Here is a 19,889-nt window from a genome sequence, read left to right on the forward strand (position 1 = left end):
CCAATGCTGTCTCACTTTTGGACTACAATATTAGAAAAAATAAAGGAAGCAACGGGATGCTCGGTGCCCAAAGATATACGGGAGGTGTTGTTGGGTCTCCTTGCCACTCCAAAGAAAAAGAAATTGAGTAGGAAATTTGTAATGCTGGGGCTGGCATTAGCCAAAAGACGCATTGCTGTTTCATGTATGGGTACTACTCTCCCGAAGATTGAGTCATGGTTGAAAGATATGGGCAAATGGGCAGCGGCAAAGGCGGTAAGAATGAAGAGAGTGAGACGAGATGAGAAACTAGAGGATGATTGGCGGGCATGGGCGGCCATGCTAGTGGATATAAAGGACCTACGAACACTGGCGATAACATAATCGATACACAATCCCCCACAAGACAGATATTGACGCACTGTAACTAAGCAGACATCAAAGAGTCATAGTAGAGAACACCAAGAATTAAATGGATATGGGACATAAAACGAGAAGTGACGCTGAAGAATTGATGTTATTAAGAGGAAGGGTGGGGGAGGGATATGTGGAGTTGGGGGAATTGTATATTTATCCTCTGATTTAGGAAATATGTTGGCCTATCAGAGCGATTATGACCTTGATGTTTAAATGTTTAAAAATTTAAGCAGACGGTATAAGATGTTGATATGAATTTATGCAGATGTATGGTATATGTACAATGAACAGTGTCATTTCCTAAAATGCCAATAAAGAAATATTAAAATTTTTAAAAAACTTTTATTTCCTTCAGCTGTGCTCCGTCCTGATTGCTCAGTTTCAGCCAATCCATGATGAGCGTGGGTGAAGCCAGTTGTGCCCCCCAGGTACTTGATGCATGTCGCAGCGTGGACGCACTGTTTGGTACACTTGTTTTTTAGAGAGGGTAACTGCTTGATCGACTGTATTTAACTTTGCAAAAAAAGTTGACTTTGTATGCTGCTATTTCTTTGCTGATAACAATTGTTTTACATCTTTTAACTTTCATTTCCTTCAGCTGTGCTTCGTCCTGATTGGTCGGTTTCCGCCAATCCGTGACAAACCTGGGTGGAGCCAGATGTGCCTCCCATGTAATTGATGTACACCGCAGCGTGGATGCACTGTTTGGTTCGAGTGGTTTTTGAGTGCGGAACTGCTTCATTGGCTGTATTTCACTTTGCTAAAAAAGTTGACTTTGCACGCTGCTATTTCTTTGCTGATAATGATTGTTTTCGTCTTTTAACTTTCATTTCCTTCCGCTGTGCTACGTCTTGATTGGTCAGTTTGAAGTAATCTGTGACGAGCCTATGTGGAGCCAGGTGTGCCCCCCAGGTACTTGAGGTACACTGCAGCACCGACGTGCTGTTTGGTACATATGGTTTTTAGAGTGGGGAACTGTTTGATTGGCTGTATTTCACTTTACTAAAAAAGTTGCTTTGCATGCAGCTATTTCTTTTCTGAGAACTATTGTTTTACATCTTTTAACTTTCATTTCCTTCGGCTGTGCTTTGTCCTGATTGGTCAGTTTCAGCCAATCTGTGATGAACCTGGGTGGAGCCAGTTGTGCCCCCCCAGGTACTTGATGCATGCCGCAGCATGGATGCTCTGTTTGGTACAAGTGTTTTTTAGAGTGGGGAACTGCTTGATCGGCTGTATTTCACTTTGCTAAAAAAAAGTTGACTTTGTACCCTGCTATTTATTTGTTTATAACTATTGTATGTAATTTAACTTTCATTTACTTCGGCTGTGTTCCATCCTGGATGGTCAGTTTCAGTCAATCTGTGACGAGCCTGGGTGGAGCCAGTTTTGCCCCTCCCCCCAGGAACTTGATGCACACTGCAGCACGGACCCGCCGCTGGCACGCCAAATGCAAGCCGTCTGCCCTGTCTATGCCTGGACGTCACCAGGAGCCAGGTATTCTGCCCCTTTGCCCTCCCACAGGTTGGTCTACTTGCATGAGGCCCTTTCTGCCTTTCACCATGATGTCCCCCCTGTGGGAGCAATAGGTGGTCTTCAACTGCCTGCCTCTCCCACTGAAATTTGTGTCAGTTCAAGGCCAGCACTAGCCTGCTAACACCAGCTCCCCCCTCCCACAAGCGGGATTATAAAATCTGAAGCCTAAATTGCTGCTCCCTGGTTGAGCACCATGTGGAGGTGTTTGACCTCCTACACGAACAGTCTCTCGCTATTTTATTTCTTACGGAGACTTGGCTTTTTCAGGATTCTGTTGCTGTTCCGGCCCTGCCCTGCCCCCTCGATATGCTATGAACCATCTGAACAGAACAATAGGGAGAGGTGGGGGCATTGCAATCATATCTAAAGATGCCTACTCCTGTAGTCTCATCCCGGAAAACGTCTCTGACTGTGAAAATTCACTTTTTTAAATTGCACTGACTGTAAATTTTACACTTTCAGGGCTGCTAATCTACTGCCCGCCCAGCCCGTCCAAAGCATTCAGAGAAGCTATGGCCTGTATGGTGCAGTAACCACATTGGCACTTAAAACAGCCAGTTTTAACATTGTAGGTCACCTTAATCTTCATTTGGAATCACACTGTGATCCTGATATTAACAATTTCTTAGGTGACAAGGCAGCTTGTCAACTGTCTCAACTGGTATTGGAGCCTACGCACCTGGCTGGCCATCTCCTCGACCCTGTTTTTTTATAACATTCTGTCTTTAGAGTCTCAGCCCCCCTCCCGATGACGTGGACAGACCACTCCTTTATTTCTTTATCTATAAGCTTAGCAGGCTTTAAATCCCACCACCATCACAACCCTCTGAATAAACGCCCTTGACACAAAATTGATCCTGACACATTCCGGGTTGCACTAAGCATTCAGAGACCTGTACTGCCCACTAACATAGAGGCAACTTTTTTCTGCGCTGGGTAACTCAGGCACTGGACAGGTGTATTCTGGCCAAATTGACCTTTCCTAAAAGATCTCGGGCCAACGTCTGGTTCAACAAGTCTCTGACTTTAGCTAGGAAGAATTGTAACGTCCTAGAACAAGCCTGGAGGTGGTCTTACGATCCCACAGCTAAACCACAGTACTGAGACTCGATTAAGGCTTATAAATTGGTTTGAAAGGCCAGGGTTGCTTATTTTGCAAATAAAATAAACATTTTTATAATCCCACCAAAACTATTTTCTCCCTCATAAAAGACATGGTGAAACCCCCGTCCAGTCCCGGACAGCCCCATATCCACTAACTCTCAGTGTGAGGTACTGGCCAAATTCTTAATCGGCAAGGTCGAGCGCATCTACGTTTCTGTCCTGAGAGTAGAGACCCGGACCCCCATTTGGGGTCTCCCTCTGGCTCTGCGTCCCATTCTCATCTTTCCTTTCCCTCTATTCCCTCTGAAGCCCTCCTAGCTTTGTTCATCAAGGTAAAGTCGGGGTCTCTGGATGATCCTCTCAAGCCCGACCTCTTCATAAAATTCCTGGAGTGTCTCCTACCAGGGTGTCTGGAACTGACCAATTTGTCTCTAGCTCTTGCGGCGGTTCCGGAATCATGTAAACATGCCAAAGTTATCCCTCTGTTGAAAAAACTTACACTGGATGCTTCTAGGCCTGAAATGTTTTGTCTAATTTCTCTGCTCCCGTTCCTTGCTACAACAACAGAATTATATGTCAACACTATTCTAAATCATACTATTTCCAAAGATTGTGGGTATGCCTGTACATCTATTGATACCAATGTTCAATTTATCTCAGACATGTCCTTGAAATGACAATATTTTAGGGTACTCTTGTGGTGTCACACTACCCACCCACCAGGGTATGAATCCACTAGGACTGAGATCAGCCTAGAACAATATTCAACCAAAATACACTAAGGCACACCAAATGATTGTAACTATTATCCAATTTTCCACGATGTGTGGTTCAACCCGTCAAAAAATGAATGTCCTTTTTGTAGAAATCCACAAAAGATGTTGAATCAGGTCCTTTTACTTGTTTTATTTAATTTCATTGTACATGGAAAACAGCAGCAGCCGAAGTACATTTCGCCCCCTGGGCTTTCTCAAGGCTTTGGTTTAAAATACTGATTTAATTTCCATGTTTTCAAATCGTAAACTTGTAATTAAATACACTCAGTCATAATCAATCCAACAAACAATATATAATATCGATCCGACTGGCAGTGCTGTCAACTTCTGTTTTCAAATGCGTTCATTTCGTCACGGAATGTGATGGACGATTTGTCTCTTTTGTAAAAACGGGACCTTGATACGTCCTCTCTTGTTTTCATGGTGATCCCAGCATTTCGTCACCGGCAGTGTGCGTTCAACTTGCGGGCACCATCTTTTTCACTCCTCACGGCATGGTAACCATAACGATATTTATTAGCACTAAGGTCTGTAAACAGTTTAATTGCAAGTTTACGATTTTAAAACATGGAAATGAAATCCGTATTTTAAACCAAAGCCTTGAGAAAGCCCAGGGCTGCTGCTGTTTTCCATGTACAATGAAATTAAATAAAACAAGTAAAATGACCTGATTCAACATCTTTTGTGGATTTCTGCAAAAGAACATTCATTTTTTGACGGGTTAAACCACACATCGTGGAAAATTGTATAATAGTTACAATCATTTGGTGTGCCTTGGTGTAATTTGGTTGACTATTCTAAATCAGTGCTTGGAACTTAAATCGATTTTGGACCCCTCTCAAAATAGTTTCAGACCTCACCATAGCATGGAGTCCACACTGCTTGTGGTCACTGAGCAGCTGCAGGCCTCTCGGGATGAGGACAGAACCTCGGCGCTGATTCTACTCGATCTGAGTACAGTATTTGACACGGTCTCACACAAGAACCTGCTGCATCGGCTATGTGAGATCGGCATCGGTGGCAAAGCCCTCTCCTGGTTTATGTCTTTTTTGGCTGATAGGTCTTTTCAAATAATCTCTCCACCCATCCATTCCCACACCCAACCTCTGTGATGTGGTGTCCCCCAGGGCTCAGCTTGTCCAATATTTATATCTGGCCATTGGCTTTGGTAGCAAGAGCTTGTAACATCTCCCTGGTGTCATATGCTGATGACACGCAGCTGGTGCCTTCCTTTTCTAATGATCCTAGTCAGGACTCCATGAAATTTCAGAAGGACCTGATCGCCAACTCCGAAAGCATGGTGGCCAACTGTCTTCAATTGAACACTGCTAAATCAGAAATCCCTCCTTTAGGTAGGGATATCCATCTATTGGGGAACTATTGGTGGCCTCCAATGCTAGGCCCAGACCCCCTACTTAAACCAGCTGTTAAGAACCCGGGTGTTTGGGTGGACTCCACTATTTCCTTTGACGCCCAGGCTAAATCAGTAGCAGGCACCTGTTTTGGAGATGTATGGAGCCTAAAGCCCATTTTAGGACTTTTTGATTCCCACACTCGTCAGTCCAATCTACCGTTCTGGCTAGGTTGGACTACTGCAACGCGTTTCTCCTCGGTTGTAAGAAGTCTGTGATTAAAAGGCTCCAACAAGCCTGGAATGCCGTGGCCCGTACTCTGTTCACGCTTCCTAAGTACTGACCTGTCTCTGGCCCCCTTTGCCAGCTACACTGGCTGTCAATAGAACAAAGAATTCACTTTAAGGTTCTCTGTATCACTCACAAAATCTTCATAGGCTTCGGCCCTGTGATTCTGAGTGATCTGTGTCTTCCTTATGTGCCTGCCCATGCCGTGCGATTGGCTGATCTCCACCTTGTCCGTGTGTGCTCCACGTACACAGGACCAGAGCCAGCAGGCACGCTTTGAAAGCAATTGCTCCCGCCCTCTGGAACTTCCTGCCTCTTTCCAACTGGTGCATTTCTGACCACTGGGCCTTTAGAAGGGCCATGAAGACCTGGCTATTCTCTGATCATTAGTTGCCCCGCTCACCCTCTCTACCCCACAGACCTCAGCGCTGGAATGCTCCATTGCGGGGGCAGCCGTGTGCTTTATAAATACTTAAACATAACATAATATAACACAGCCATTACCGGGGGACACATCTGGATATCTCCCACAGTCATGTGTGCATGTAAATATGGCTCCTGTGGCCTACGTGGCACCCTAATGTATTCTACAATCTGGCTAGACTATCTATTCAAGCAATGTGTGGGGAATCCATCATTGTGGTGTTTCACAGATGCAACACACACTTAAAGGTGCACAAATTAAGGGTGGGCATAGTTCGCGAAGTAGCACTTCGCGAAGCTACGCAAAGTGAAGTTCGCACTACGCGAGCTACGCGTAGCACTTCGCGAACTGCGAAGTAACATGTTCGCACTGTGCAAGATGTTGTTTTCAATGATTGCACAGTGCGGACAAGCAACCGGCACTGTGCAATCATTGAAAATGGCATCTTGCACAGTGCGAGCTGTAGTTTTCTGCTGCTCGAGTAGATTTTTACTCGAGCTGCAGCTTTCTCAACGCGAACTGGTAGTTTCTCATCGCGAGCGGTCGCGAGCATACGCGACCCCTCGCAATGAGAAACCTGACCTTCTCGCGTTGGGAATCTCGCCGGGAGGTTTATTTTCCATGCTCGCGATCGCGAACAAGGAAAAAGTCTCGCCAGGATGTCATTTTGCTTGCTCGCGGTCGCCAACTTGACGTTGATGACCGCGAGCAAGCAAAAAATGACCGCAGCACTACGCAACACTACGCTACGCGTGTTCACACTGTGCTACGTGCAGTTCGCGTAGCGCGAACTTCGCAAACTACGCGAGCGTAGCGTAGTGCTTCGCCCAGGCCTAGCACAAATACAGGCTAGTTCAGCCATAGTACAGTGTAAGTTCCAACCCACTTTGCACATTTCTCTATTTTTGTAACAACATCAGGTGTATATCCAATTTGCAACATGTTCATGAAAGTCAACCATATCTTACACAGAAAACTAGACAAGGTCCTCCATTTAATGTAGTGGCACAAGCACATCACCTCTCAGGGGTAATTGTATGACCTAAGTTGTGTCATACTTGTGCTACTTCCACTATGCAACATAGTACATCTGCAATGCACATCTCTACCTTGCATAGCCCTGTGAACGATCATTCTTCTTGTGTGAGGCAATGCAAAAGGAAAGATAGCTTTGCCTGACTCAACAACAGAGAGAGGTTCCAGGGCCATTGCATGAGTGTACCTATGCATCTTCCCTGGTTTGAGACACATTCCCAGACGTAGTTCAGCAGGGAAACATAGGAATGCACCAGTATGTCCAACCTTCCAAAGGTGTCATACCTTTGAATCTCCTTGTTACTTCATCTTTCACTGTGTGCTGCATTCTAGAGTACACATACATGTTGAAATATGCCTCACAGGAAACTTTACTTAGCAGGAAGGCACACCTTCATACACCAATACATATCTGAATGAAAAAGAAGCACTCTTGCACCATGGTGCAAGGGTGCCTGTGTTAGGCCTAGCCAGATGAAGGGGAAAAGGCATGAATGCATTGTTTACATTTAGATCATGCACACCCCTGCCCTTTTGCCTTCACCCATGGAAGTTCAGTGGGGTGATGTCCTGCCATGCACTGTGTGGCTATGCTCATATTATACCCCTCTGTTTACTGGCAAAAGACAATCTTGGAGCAATACTATGGCAGACATGTTTATGTCTAACACCTGCATTATGCCATGCAGCACACACACTTAGTCAACACACACTGAGAGGTGCTACACTCCCTATTGGCTGTACTTGAGTGTGGGAGGGTGGACACACACTACCAGAACACTCACATTTGCCACACTGTTCCACATTGGAAACCATGTGTTGTGTATGTCTTGCACAGCCACATGCCTTATGCACTTGAATTTATAATGCACACATAATTCCAACAACATGATGTTGAAAAGGGTTGAGTATAACACACTACAACAGCCCAGTAGAAGTGGTGAGTGAGCCAGTAGTCCTCATTGCAGTGAACCAGGGCCACAGGTCATGTTCTCCACTACAGTTCAATAAACATCATGCTTCCAAACCCATTTTTGCACTGTCGTAGTCGTGTCAAAGGCATTAGCATTATATTTACTCTGAGGGCAGGTCTTTGTATGGTCCAAGAAAACTGCACTACATGACACAGGCCTATGTGATGGGACACACTCAAATATCAGTTACCCATTTGTATGTAACATGAGGTGTGATATCCTCAACTATGCACTTGTACACTCAGGGCAGGGGTTAACTACTCTAACAATTCACAAGTAAGTTCATATCCAGAATCCACCATTGCACCATGTTGAATGAGATAGTTTATGAACATTTGTGGACACTTCACACTTTTCCAATCCCTGTATACTGTAAGTGATGTGATGGTTGCAAGAGCATCGACATTGCATTACTTCTCTGGGTAATGCCACACATTGCAAGGTCATCTGTTGATAGTGTTGTGTTACTGGCCTTTAAGCCTCATCACATTGCTGTGCAATGCATAGTAAATGTGGGATTTGTCAACTGTGGCATATATGAGAGTCTGGTCAGCAATAGAGCCACATGTGCCGGTTTTTGAGGATGGCCACACATGCATGTCTGCCTTCTTAACAAAGGACATTATCACATATTCCCATGTTAGTAGACCTTGGTGCATGACAACTGTCACTCATGATCTGTGATGGCATGTGCAACACCATTTATTCCAGCACGGCGCTGTCATTCTGCATGCTACTGCATTGAGAAATACTCTAAAATGAGGGGTATGACTCATGTGTGGACATATTGGGTGGGTTGTATGCGAGCATTCACAGAGTACCACCTGAAACACCCTTTGCTGCTGCAGAACACAGGAAGACTGCTAGCTGTGCAGCACTGCATTGCTCAAGAGCGTATGGACAGTAGTGGTAATTTAGGATGTATACAAGTGGTAGGCCTGTCCTGTCCCTTAAAAGCAGTACAATATTTCACATTGCATTTCTGCATTGGTAGTTTATTTTTTCGTGCCATGGCCCTATGTTGCTCAATGGATCTGTCAACATAATTTTTACATGTTGACTCCTATTTGAAAGATATGAGTGACTTGATGTTTACAGTGACTGCGACATAACACCCAACACAATGAATGAGTTCAAACATTTACTTTCATATTGAACATTTCAGTGAATTGCAGACATATTGCGCATCATGTAACCACAAAATGAATTAAAGAAACTATGCACAATGTGGTTGCGTAGCCGCCGACCAGCCATTGTGTGTTAGATCTCTACTCCATCCTCCTCCATTGGTTCATGCTGTTCATGCTCCGAGTACCACTGGACCTTAGTATGCACTCCGATGTTGTGAAGGATGGCACATACCAGTATTATCAAGCACACCACAGGGGGTGAGTATAGAAATTTCCCCCTGACATCTCCAGGCATCCAAACCTGGTCTTCAGTACACCAAAAGTGCATCCAACCACATTCTGGCTCTTGACAAGTGCCTGGTGGAGGGGTGGAGGATGGGTCTTCCCGAGCATCTACCCATGGATTTCGGGTGCATTTCCTGATTTACCATTACTGGTAGACCTGGGAATGCATAAAAATGCTGCACCTCCCCAAGTGAGGCATAACGAGGAGAAATATCTTTATTTCTCCTTTTTTCCTCTTTCCAATTGTGCTTCATTCTGCAGCACACATGGAAAGAGAAAAATACCTCAGAGGATTATTTTTGTGTAGGAAGGTGCATCTTCCTGCACAGAAACAATCCTGCCTGCAACACAGGTACCCTTGCACCCTGGTGCAAGGGTGCCTGCGATGGCACTAGTCAGCACAAGGAAAGGACAGGAATGAGCCATATGATGTTGAATACAGTGCATTCCTGCCGACTTGTCACAGTGCATGGATTCTTCATAAATCTGCCCTAAATGTGTCCTATGACCCCATGTAGACCATGTCATAAGTATGTTGGCCTTATTATATGGTGCACGTTGTAACTTTCATTTGTACATCTAATCTAGGCTATAGACTGTACACTAAGCTCAATATTTACTGTGCCAGTTAATTCCTTGGATTATTGTCCCAAAATATTAGATGAAATGCAGTGTTTATTGCAAAAATAAATTATTATTCATTTTGTAAATAGCACAACATGGCACAAAAAAGAATCATGATGTTTAAAGTTAACAAACCATTGGTCACACCAATGCCATATCCACGGCATTAATAAGTAAGCTCTTTTGCTAGTAACTTCAGCTTTTTTCAACATTTGCAACAGGCTTTTATTCTGTTGGCATGGCAATGCATGGCATCACACTCAGTAGAATATTTTTTATAAATCAGGCATACTGCCAAGATTCATACTTGTCTATCACCTACAAGTAGTACATCGAAAAATAACAAATACTGTCTGGGTGTAAAGCTTATGTAAAATGATTTCTTTACTTCGTTTATATGTTACAACAGGCCAATACTAATAAACTAGGCTATAAAACAATTTCAGAGCTCTAGCAGCACATCTTTCAAAAGTCACTGGCATCCTGTTCTCCCTCATAAATGTTAGGTGCCCTGCAAGAAAATGTACGTCTTGTTGTCTATATTATTTTGTGCCTTGTCTGTGTCATTATTGCCAAACAATTTATCACTCTACATTCTGGCTTTCACAAAACAATTATTGAACCGAACACTGGTCGTTCAGGGAGCACAGTTCTCGGTTATGAACCCTTCACAATTACATTACTATCTCGTGTTACTAAGAATAGGGATGACGCCAAGCATGGACACTGCAAGTGTTTTGCTCCCAGGGCTCCAAGTCGATTCAATTGTGATCCTTAGGAGTGGAATAATACAGGATGGGGTGTTTGACAACGCAGAGGATTAAAAAGTTGTGTTTTGTGTGAGGCCAAAAGCGAATGTAAACACATTAGAAGCAGAACAGCCAGCAGCAGTTTGAGAATTATTTCCAGCAATCTGATTTACCAGGGGTGAATTTGATTTTGCTACAAGTGGCCAGATGCCCCTGAGTTGAGAGATGACTGTGTCCGATGAGCTTTTGTAGCACATCATAGTGAACTATTTGTTGGCCGAAGAAATAAGGTAACTATATATGAACATTGGCTACTGTAGGACAATATGTGCAACGTGGTCGGCAGCTAAACTTCAGCATCTGAAAATAAGAACGGTATTCCTCCTTTATGGCATTTTGGCATAGGGCAGTGCAGCAAGCTACCTTGCTGCACTGCCCTACGCCAAAGTGAAAGGTCTAGAATGCACTGTATTTAAGCAATATGGGGCCAGATTTAAGACCCTTCCATTTAGTGAGTCACAAATTGTGACGTTTTGCAACTCGCAATTTACGACTCACAAAATGGAATGTACAATAGTGTCTAAGACACTGTTTGCAATTCTCAAGTGGGTAACAAGGGACCTGCCTCATTAATATTCATGAAGCAGGTCGCAATTTGCTACCTATTGGGAATGGCTGGCACTCACAGGGATGGTGGCCTGCTGGGGTCAGAAGACCACCATGTCTGTGACTGCTTTCTTAATAAATGCAGCTTTTTTTAAAATGCAGCCCATTTTCATTAAATGAAAACGGGATGTGTTTCAAAAAGAAAATTTAAACGTTTCAGTTGCATTTTTTAAGGGCAGACAGTGGCCCTTGGGACCACTGTCTGCTCTTATAAAATATTTGCACCCAAATTCGCAAAGGGAAGGAGTCCCTTGAGGACCCTTTCCCATTTGCAACTGATCTACCACAAACTTTCCATTGGCGGTAAAATATGAATGTTTTGTGACAAATGTTTTGTGACCGTAATTCGGTTGCAAAACATTCGTACATGGCACTGCGAGTTGCTACTAGAAAGCGACACCCCTTGGCACGCCCTTTCCTAAAAGCGAGTCGGTTATAGGTTACCGACTCGCAAAATAGGGTTTGTACGTGCTACGGAACTATTTAGCCTTTGCGAGCGGGCCGATTACCCATTTGCAACCACTAAAAAGGGTCATACATCTGGCCCAGGTGCATTACTGTCCGTTTCCGCAGCCTAGTGCCAACATAGGCACCACTGAACCATAGTGCAAGGGAGCCTCCTGTGCAGACAGGATTGTTTTTGTGCAGGAAGGGGCAACTTTCTTCACAAAAAGAATCCTAAGAGGCATTTTCCTCTTTCCATGTGTGCTGCACCATGCAGCACTCATGGAAAGAGGAAGAAACGAAAAGAAATTAATTTATTTCCCCTCGTTATGCTTCACCTAGGGAGGCATAAAGAATTGGCACTTCTTAAGGCTTATATGTTTTTGTAAATCTGGGGCAGCATCATATTCCATGGGTTTTGCATGGAAAACCCACCATAATGCCCTTGTAACGCCTCACGGGCACACAGTAAGGCAGCGCATTGATTTGTGCTGCATCACCTCACTAAAGATATACAAGGCCACTCATAGCCACACAGGATGGCTTTGTGTGACTTCATAAATCTTTATGAGTGCTGTGCATCACACATGTACCACTTTCATTGGTGCAAATGTGATGCAGGCTCTTATAAACAAGCCCCTGTGTTTAATGAACATGGGGGCTTGTTTATCTGAGGGTTTTAGCCAGTCAATGAGAACATCTGTTGATATATAGGAGCCATATAGCGGCATTTAATGAAAAGTTGCCCCTTTTCTTTCCCATTTGACAACATCCACGTTTTACTAAGTGTAAATGTAATGTGCTATTTACATCAGACTTTACTATGACAGCATTTTATACACCTTCAGGTAATGCTGCTAGATCAGCTGATTCAACTTGCTGATTGCTATGTTATGTAATGTTATGTGATGTTACGTTATGTTATGATATATTACGTTATGTTACGTTATGTTATGAGTATTTTGTATAGTGCAGACACGGCTCACGCCAAACAGAGTATCCCTCTGTTAAGAGCTTGTGAGAGGGGGCAAAACTCATCCTGGCTCTCACAAGGACTTATGCTTGAAAGTAAACAGGTTTTAATTAACTTTTTAAAACGTGCAAAGATGCTACAGGAGCATATGTGAAGAGGCAAGTTATTCCAATAGCAGTGTCACAGGAACTCAGCGCCCTGACTGGATAATTAAAGCTAATATGGGAATGAAGATACTGTTGGCCAGCCCCATATTGGATCTTGTGAGAGACGCAAAGAAGCTTGAAAATACACCTTTTCTAAATTGGAAATTAATGTAAGGAGCAAAGCACTGGTCTAAGTATAGTGCCTATAGGCAGATAGCATATTAGTTGGGCCGCCAAGTTTTGGACCAGCTGACGGAGAGTCATCAGAGAAGACTTCATGTCCACCCGCAAGTTGTTGCGGTAATCCAGGTGATTGGTTATACGTGCGTGAGTAACCCCTTTCCTGCAATCTAAAAGCATCCATGAAAACACCATCCTAAGACGGCGTGGTATGCCAATACAATTACCGCATGTGGCCTTCACGTGACTTTCTATTGAGAGCTTGTCTTCCACTATACAGTCAAGATTTCTAACTGTCTTTTTGGGGCAGGGTGGAACTCCCAATTCTTGAGACCACTTGTCTTCTGACCAGGCCTGAATGGCTTTTCCAAAGAGCACAACTTCAGTCTTGCTCCATTCAGATGGCAAAAGCTCTGTCTTATTCATGTACCCACGGCACACAGGCAGACCCAAAATATTACTTTTGAGAGCTCTGACTCCTGGCCAAATAACAACAACTGGGAATCATCAGCATTTGATAGAATCGCCATTCCAAATGATCTCAAACCTTTGCCAAGGGGGCCATATAGATGTTAAAAAGCATAGGATTCAGGGAAGATCCATGAGGTACTCTGCAGATGTTATCAGCCAGCCTGGACTTCAAAGGAGGTATGTAGACACCTCAGAATGCCCATCCAAGAAATCTTTTTTTTTTTTTTTTAAATTCATATTTTACTTTATTGGTCACAGACACAAATAGAAAAAGTACATGTCATTTTGTTTTCAATTACACTAAAGACAATTGCAGTAAATACAGATGGATATAAGCACTAAACACAAAAACAAATATCATAACAAATAATACAGAGTTTCCACAGAAATATTATTAGCCCCACTGGAGGCTAGACCAAAGTCTTCCAAATTTAACCAAAGATCTCAATCCCCTTGCTTTTGCCAGTGCCAGTTCCATTTCATAAATCCCCTTAATAACAACCAAAATTCAAAAATAGTAGGACTAGATTTTTCTATCCATACCCTGGTGATAGTCAAACGGGCACATGCCATAAAAATTGACACTAACAAGTTTGAAACGTTACCTGTGTCAAATACTGACCCTAATAAAATTTCTTTCTCTGATAGTACCGTAGTTTTACCAATTAACTTACTCAGCTCCTGGGCAACCTTATGCCAAAAATCAGCAAGCTTGGGGCATATAACAAACATATGTCGCTAATCTGCGGCAAATTCATTACACTTGGGGCAGTAGGACTTAATAGAGTTATATGACACGGCCCATTAAGAGATAACTTTTGGGGTATAATACAACATAAATAAAATATGGTGGCCAATGCTTCTGAAACCTCATCGGGAGTCACCCCTGTACCAAACATAATATTCAATTTAGCTGTAGCCTGTATAACATCATCATCAAATGCCTCAATAAAACAACGATAAGCCCTCCCTATGAGACCTCGATTACCATTCTTAAAGATTCACCGAAGAACCTCTGTTGTAGGGCAAAGAGCCAACAAACCTTCCCCCTGCATAAAAAGTTCCTAATTTGTAAATATTTAAAGAATGAATTATGTGTAACCCCATATTCAGCTGACAATGATTGAAAGGACTTAAAGCCGTGTTTGTCATAAAGATGCCCCGACAATGTAATTCCCTGTTGTTGCCAAGCTCGCACAACTGAATCTGAAAAAATATCGGGAAGCCTCGGGTTACCCCAAAGATAAGTAAATTCGTGCCAATCTGAAAGTTTAAACTTTTTACATATATCTTACCAAATATGAAAAATATGCCGAATAGACTTAAATCGGACTCTTTTGTAATAATTTGGGTCTGACATGTGATATAATAAGAATCCGGTATTTAAACCATATGCCAACTGATTAAAGACTGAATTCGACTAATAAAGGCGGCCCAAAAATAGGTTCTGAAATCCGGAAGTTTAAAACCACCTTGACTAAAGGACAGCTTAATGTATCTAAGCGCCCTTCTCCCTCTCCGAAAATTCCAAATAAAACTTCCAACAACACTATCCAAACATTTAAAAAAGGTCACTGGAATTCTTAAAGAGATGGCGCGAAAAAAATATAGAAATTTTGGTAGTATACTCATCTTAACTATATTACTTCTCCCGATAATAGTCAGTGGAAGCCTATGCCACCTACGAAAATCATTAGTAACCTTTTTCAACAGCGGTGTATAGTTTAAATCAAATATATCATCAATACGAGCGCTAAGACACACCCCCAGATACATAGCTGAAGCCGTAATACCTAATGAAGATGGAGCTGCAGTCGGTGTAAAATTAAGAATAGACTGGGTCTTATTCAAATTAAGTGTGTATCCGGAAAAAGACCCAAACCGCTGCGCCTCTTGAGTTATCACTGCAAAGGCTTCCACTGGCTTTGTGGAAAAAACAGCAATATCATCTGCATACGCAGTGACTTTCAGGGTGTCCCTACCAGGAATAAAACCATGTTGTTCCTCAGAAACTAATAGGTGCATCAGAGGGGCTAAACGAGATGCCAAAAGTTTAGAAAAAAAGTTTGGCATCTGAATTAATTAAAGAAATCGGTCTGTATGAGCCAAGATTTTCAGGTGGCTTATCTTTTTTGGGGAAGACAATAATATTTGTTTTGTTCCAAGAGGGAGGAGAATCACCTCCCATAAGTATCTCATTATCCAGTTCATGAAGAATTGGAGTTAAAAGATCCCTAAATGTTTTATAAAATTCAAGTGGTATAATATCTTCCCCCACTGCCTTACCCGTGGGTAAAGCCCCAATTGCAAAATTAAGCTCTGCTAGATCAGCATTTCTCTCCAAACTCAAAGTCTGAAGCCAATCCAATAAAGGCAGCCCACTCACTTGTATATACGTAATAGCTAATTGTGTATTAAAGCTACTCGCTTCGTTGTACAAATCCATATAAAATAACCTAAACTGCTCCACAATTTCTTGCGGCTTTGAGAAAACATCACCATTTACCCCATTAATTTTTTTAATATAAACCTTAGCTCTTTGATCAGCTAGCTGATGGGCCAACACTCGTCCAACCCGCTCGCCATACTCGTACTGCCGAGTTTTATATTTAAGAAAGTTGATAGCCACTTTACCTATAAGCCTTCTACCAATCTTCGCTCTAATGTCAATAATCTGGAGGTATATTCGATGTTCCTCAGTATCTTTTAAGACAATAGATTGGGCGTGTTTCTGCTCTAGCTCCATATATTTCGTATGATCGCTATCCAACTGATTAAAATAGGACCGGTTTTGTTTAACAATATACTGAAGTGTAACCCCCCTTACATATGCCTTTAAACAATCCTAAACCAATGCAAGGGATGTAGAATATAGATTATTAGCTAAATATTCCTTAAGGGCTTCTTGCATATGTGTAAACTAATATAGTCTAAGTTATTAAGAAGATGCTTAGGAAACGAAAAATCCCTAATTTGAATATCTTCCACGGAGCTAATAGCTAACGTAAGCATAACTGGATTATGATCCGAGGTGATTTTAGGACATACCACCATATTAGAGTTCTCCAACAGATTATATTTAACAAAGATCATATCTAAACGAGAGTAGTGTTTATCCTGGCAGTGAGGGGTGTAACACTCTCCAAGCATCCTCCAGTTGATGAAGATAAAGCAGATCTTGAATTGCTGCCCTCACCTGGACCATTCTACTTCTCGCTTTTAGATTTGTAGTATCAATTTTCTCATCTAATATACAATTCAGATCGCCCATCACTATAAGATCCCCAGACCAATCTAACAGTTCCGAGCCACGGTAAGAAAAAATATCAGGAAAATCATTATTCGGGCCATAGATCGTGCATATTGTCATATTATGGCTACGTACAGAGAGCTGAGCTATCACCCATCTTCCCTTAGAATCAGCCAAAGTACGTAAGATTTTGACCACAGAGTGTTTAGCCTTCAGCAATGCTACCCCCCGAATGGACACCGGCTGTGACGTACAGATAATTAACTCATAGCCTAACTGTTTCAAGTAACTTCTATCTTTAAAGGCCACATGTGTTTCCACAAGACCCACTATGTCTGGCTTAAAGACCTTCAGCTCTTCTGCAACAAGACGTCTTTTATTAGCTTGGTTCAGCCCACAGACATTCCAACTCATAAGTTTAATGCTCAACATAAAATAAATTCATCTTAAGTCTACGAGTACCAATTCCATCTGTAAATGAACTAATATAAAAAATTTGCAAAAAAAGTTTCATAGTATTTCCAAGTGTGACGTGACCCTTTAACCCCCACCTCCCCCCACCAAACCTCCTAGCTCTTCCCACCCCTACCAAGACCAACCCCCCCTTACAGTATCTATGGAACCCCCTACTTAGCTGTCCTAGAATGACAGCAAAAAGAGAACACCTCTCCCACCTCCCCACTGGGGCCCACCGCTCCCGCCAAACCCTATCCATCCGAACCAACCCATAGGAGTAAATTCTATCCATCAATTACCGTAATGGAATAATGCAATAATCAACAGGAAACAGCAAAGAAAAAGATCCCCCAAAACCAGAACATATTATCACAAGAAAACAACAAGAAATATGGATCAATCTTTTGCTGCGGGTTGCCATTTACAAAGAGCTTCTCTTGCTTCCTGCTCATTAAAGAAAAAATAAGTATGGCCATCTTTAATAATTTTCAGGCGGGCAGGCTCCTGTAGCATAACCTGAGAGCACACAGCTTTAAGAGGGTCCATAAGTTGCCAAAGAAGCCACCGCCTTTCAATAGTAGGCTTTGAGAGATCAGAGCGCACAAATATTGAGAATGTGCCCACTTTAACAGGAGCTGTGGGACGAGCTTTGAAAAAAATGGCCCGTCGTAGCAAAAAGTTGCCCAAAAAAACCAATATAGGCCTGGCAAAATTTCTTTTAGATTGAGTGTCCCGTGAAAGGAAAGGCGGTAGCCTATGTGCTCTTTGGACTTGAGTATCCATGTCCCAATCGTCCAAGTCCGGAAATGCCTTTTGAAAAAGGCCAGCAATGAAGGCCCGAGGGTCAGTTCCTTCGCTGCCTTCCGGAACACCACAAACTCTCAAGTTCGAGCGCCTCTGTCGGTTTTCAAGATCTTCAATTTTTAGTTGGACGCTGGATAACTGTGACTCATGTGTGCTAACCTGTTTCATAGTTAGAGAATTATCCTCCTCTACTGCAGCCACCCTATTTTGAAGATCAGAAACCTCTGAAATAAGGTGAGACACCTTAGTGGTAACCTCAGCCAATGATTTTTTAATTTCAATGCTATTGGCCCTAGCTTGATGGTAATATTGTTGGGCCTCTGATCTCTGAATTTTGAGTGCCTGCATAATTTCGGACATAGATGGCTCGTCTTCCTGGTCATTATCCTGGGTGCGCCGTACGGGACAGCTCTCAGCGCCTGTGGCCCCTATGCATAATAGATCTTTAGATATGCATAGAGAATCAGAGACCGTGAATTGGCCGGACACTACTGTTAGAGCAGTCCCAGCCTCATGCGTGAGCTCTAATCCCGGTTCCCGAGGTAGATTCTGAGGCTCATTCCGGAGACAAGCCGGTGCAGCCGCACCATCAATAGACGCACTAGTTAGATCAGTAACCTGCGAACACTTGGACAAATCGGTAAGCAAGCTAGCAACAGCAGAATCCAACTGATCATTTGAAATCTGAGTGATTGTAGCAGCTGGAGCGGAGAGGCCAGATCTTCCTGAGTTAGAAAGTCTGGAGACAATTGATCTAACTTCTCCCTTTGTAGAGACCCACTTCCGAAGGGGACTCAGCTCCAAACTCGATTTTGTGGTATTTGCTGCCCCCTTCAACCGTTCCAATGCCTCTGATAAGTGAGCCTTAGTACTGGCTCCACCCATGCCCCCTCGTCCTCTGCCGCCTTTCCCAGTCCTGCCTTGTTTATGAGTTTTTCCCTTCTGGGTCTTCCATCTCTCCGAGGTATTTTTAATAGTGTCATAAATTGTCTCCTGGTTATCTATATGTTGAATAGAGCTCGAAGAGACTTGGATCTGAGCAACACTGTGAGGCACAGGTTCAGGTTCCAACTCCTTGGTAAAACTCCCATTGAATTCCCCCTTTCCACGAGCAGCATTATTACTCAGGCTACTCATATCGACCCCATACGGGGCTCCATCAAGTGGTGTCACAGAGCTCTCACCCTCGGAACCTGACTGCAGCTGCAGTTGGATGAATTCCGCGCTATTTTGTACGGGTGAAATAGACATGTTTCCACGAGCTACATTGAGGGGGGACGTTACTGTATGTTCTTGAGAGTACGCTTCATGAGGTGGAGTTTGCAGACCCTTATCGGCCATTGTGGAGATTTCTAGGTTTAAAATAGAATTGCTATTGCTGCTATCATTAGTGTTCTCTTCAGAGGGGACAATGGATATTGTTGTCAACTCTTCTAGTTTGCCCCAGCCCTCGTTAACTGCGGCGTTTAGGACATCCGCCATTTGGTCGGTAGGAGCTACCGAATCCGAACCACAGGAGCGAAGCAAGGCCGTTACTTTACCGGAGCGTAGGAGCTTCAACATGGGCTCACCCACCTGGGGGTTAGAAAGTACAGCATCTCTTTGTGCACCATTATTTACACAAGCCACCTCTGGAGTAACCCCACAGTCAGCTCCCAGACAAGGAAGTAGCCCATCTGACTTGACCGTATTCGCTCTTCCTGCTGGACTGGAGGCATTCGCTGCTGTCTTTAATGGAGCCCCCACCCGTCCTCGGCGGGCCGACCTTGGGAGCGCCACTGCTCTCAGATGCGGGCACACACCTCCACAATACCCGCACAGGCTCCTGT

At 43.3% G+C, this 19,889-nt stretch overlaps 1 long non-coding RNA gene across 1 annotated transcript in view; it reads left to right on the top strand.

Moving 5' to 3' along the window:
• The first annotated feature begins 1,225 nt into the window (after positions 1-1,225).
• LOC146829450 (uncharacterized) overlaps positions 1,226-19,889 on the top strand; it is a 38,887-nt gene continuing 20,223 nt past the window's right edge. Inside the window, exon 1 of the long non-coding RNA XR_014961984.1 lies at positions 1,226-1,317. This is a non-coding gene — a long non-coding RNA (uncharacterized LOC146829450). The remainder of the gene's footprint in view (positions 1,318-19,889) is intronic.

The sequence above is a fragment of the Triturus cristatus genome, chromosome 5_2 (assembly GCF_964204655.1).
Source record: "Triturus cristatus chromosome 5_2, aTriCri1.1, whole genome shotgun sequence".
Lineage (NCBI taxonomy): Eukaryota > Metazoa > Chordata > Amphibia > Caudata > Salamandridae > Triturus > Triturus cristatus.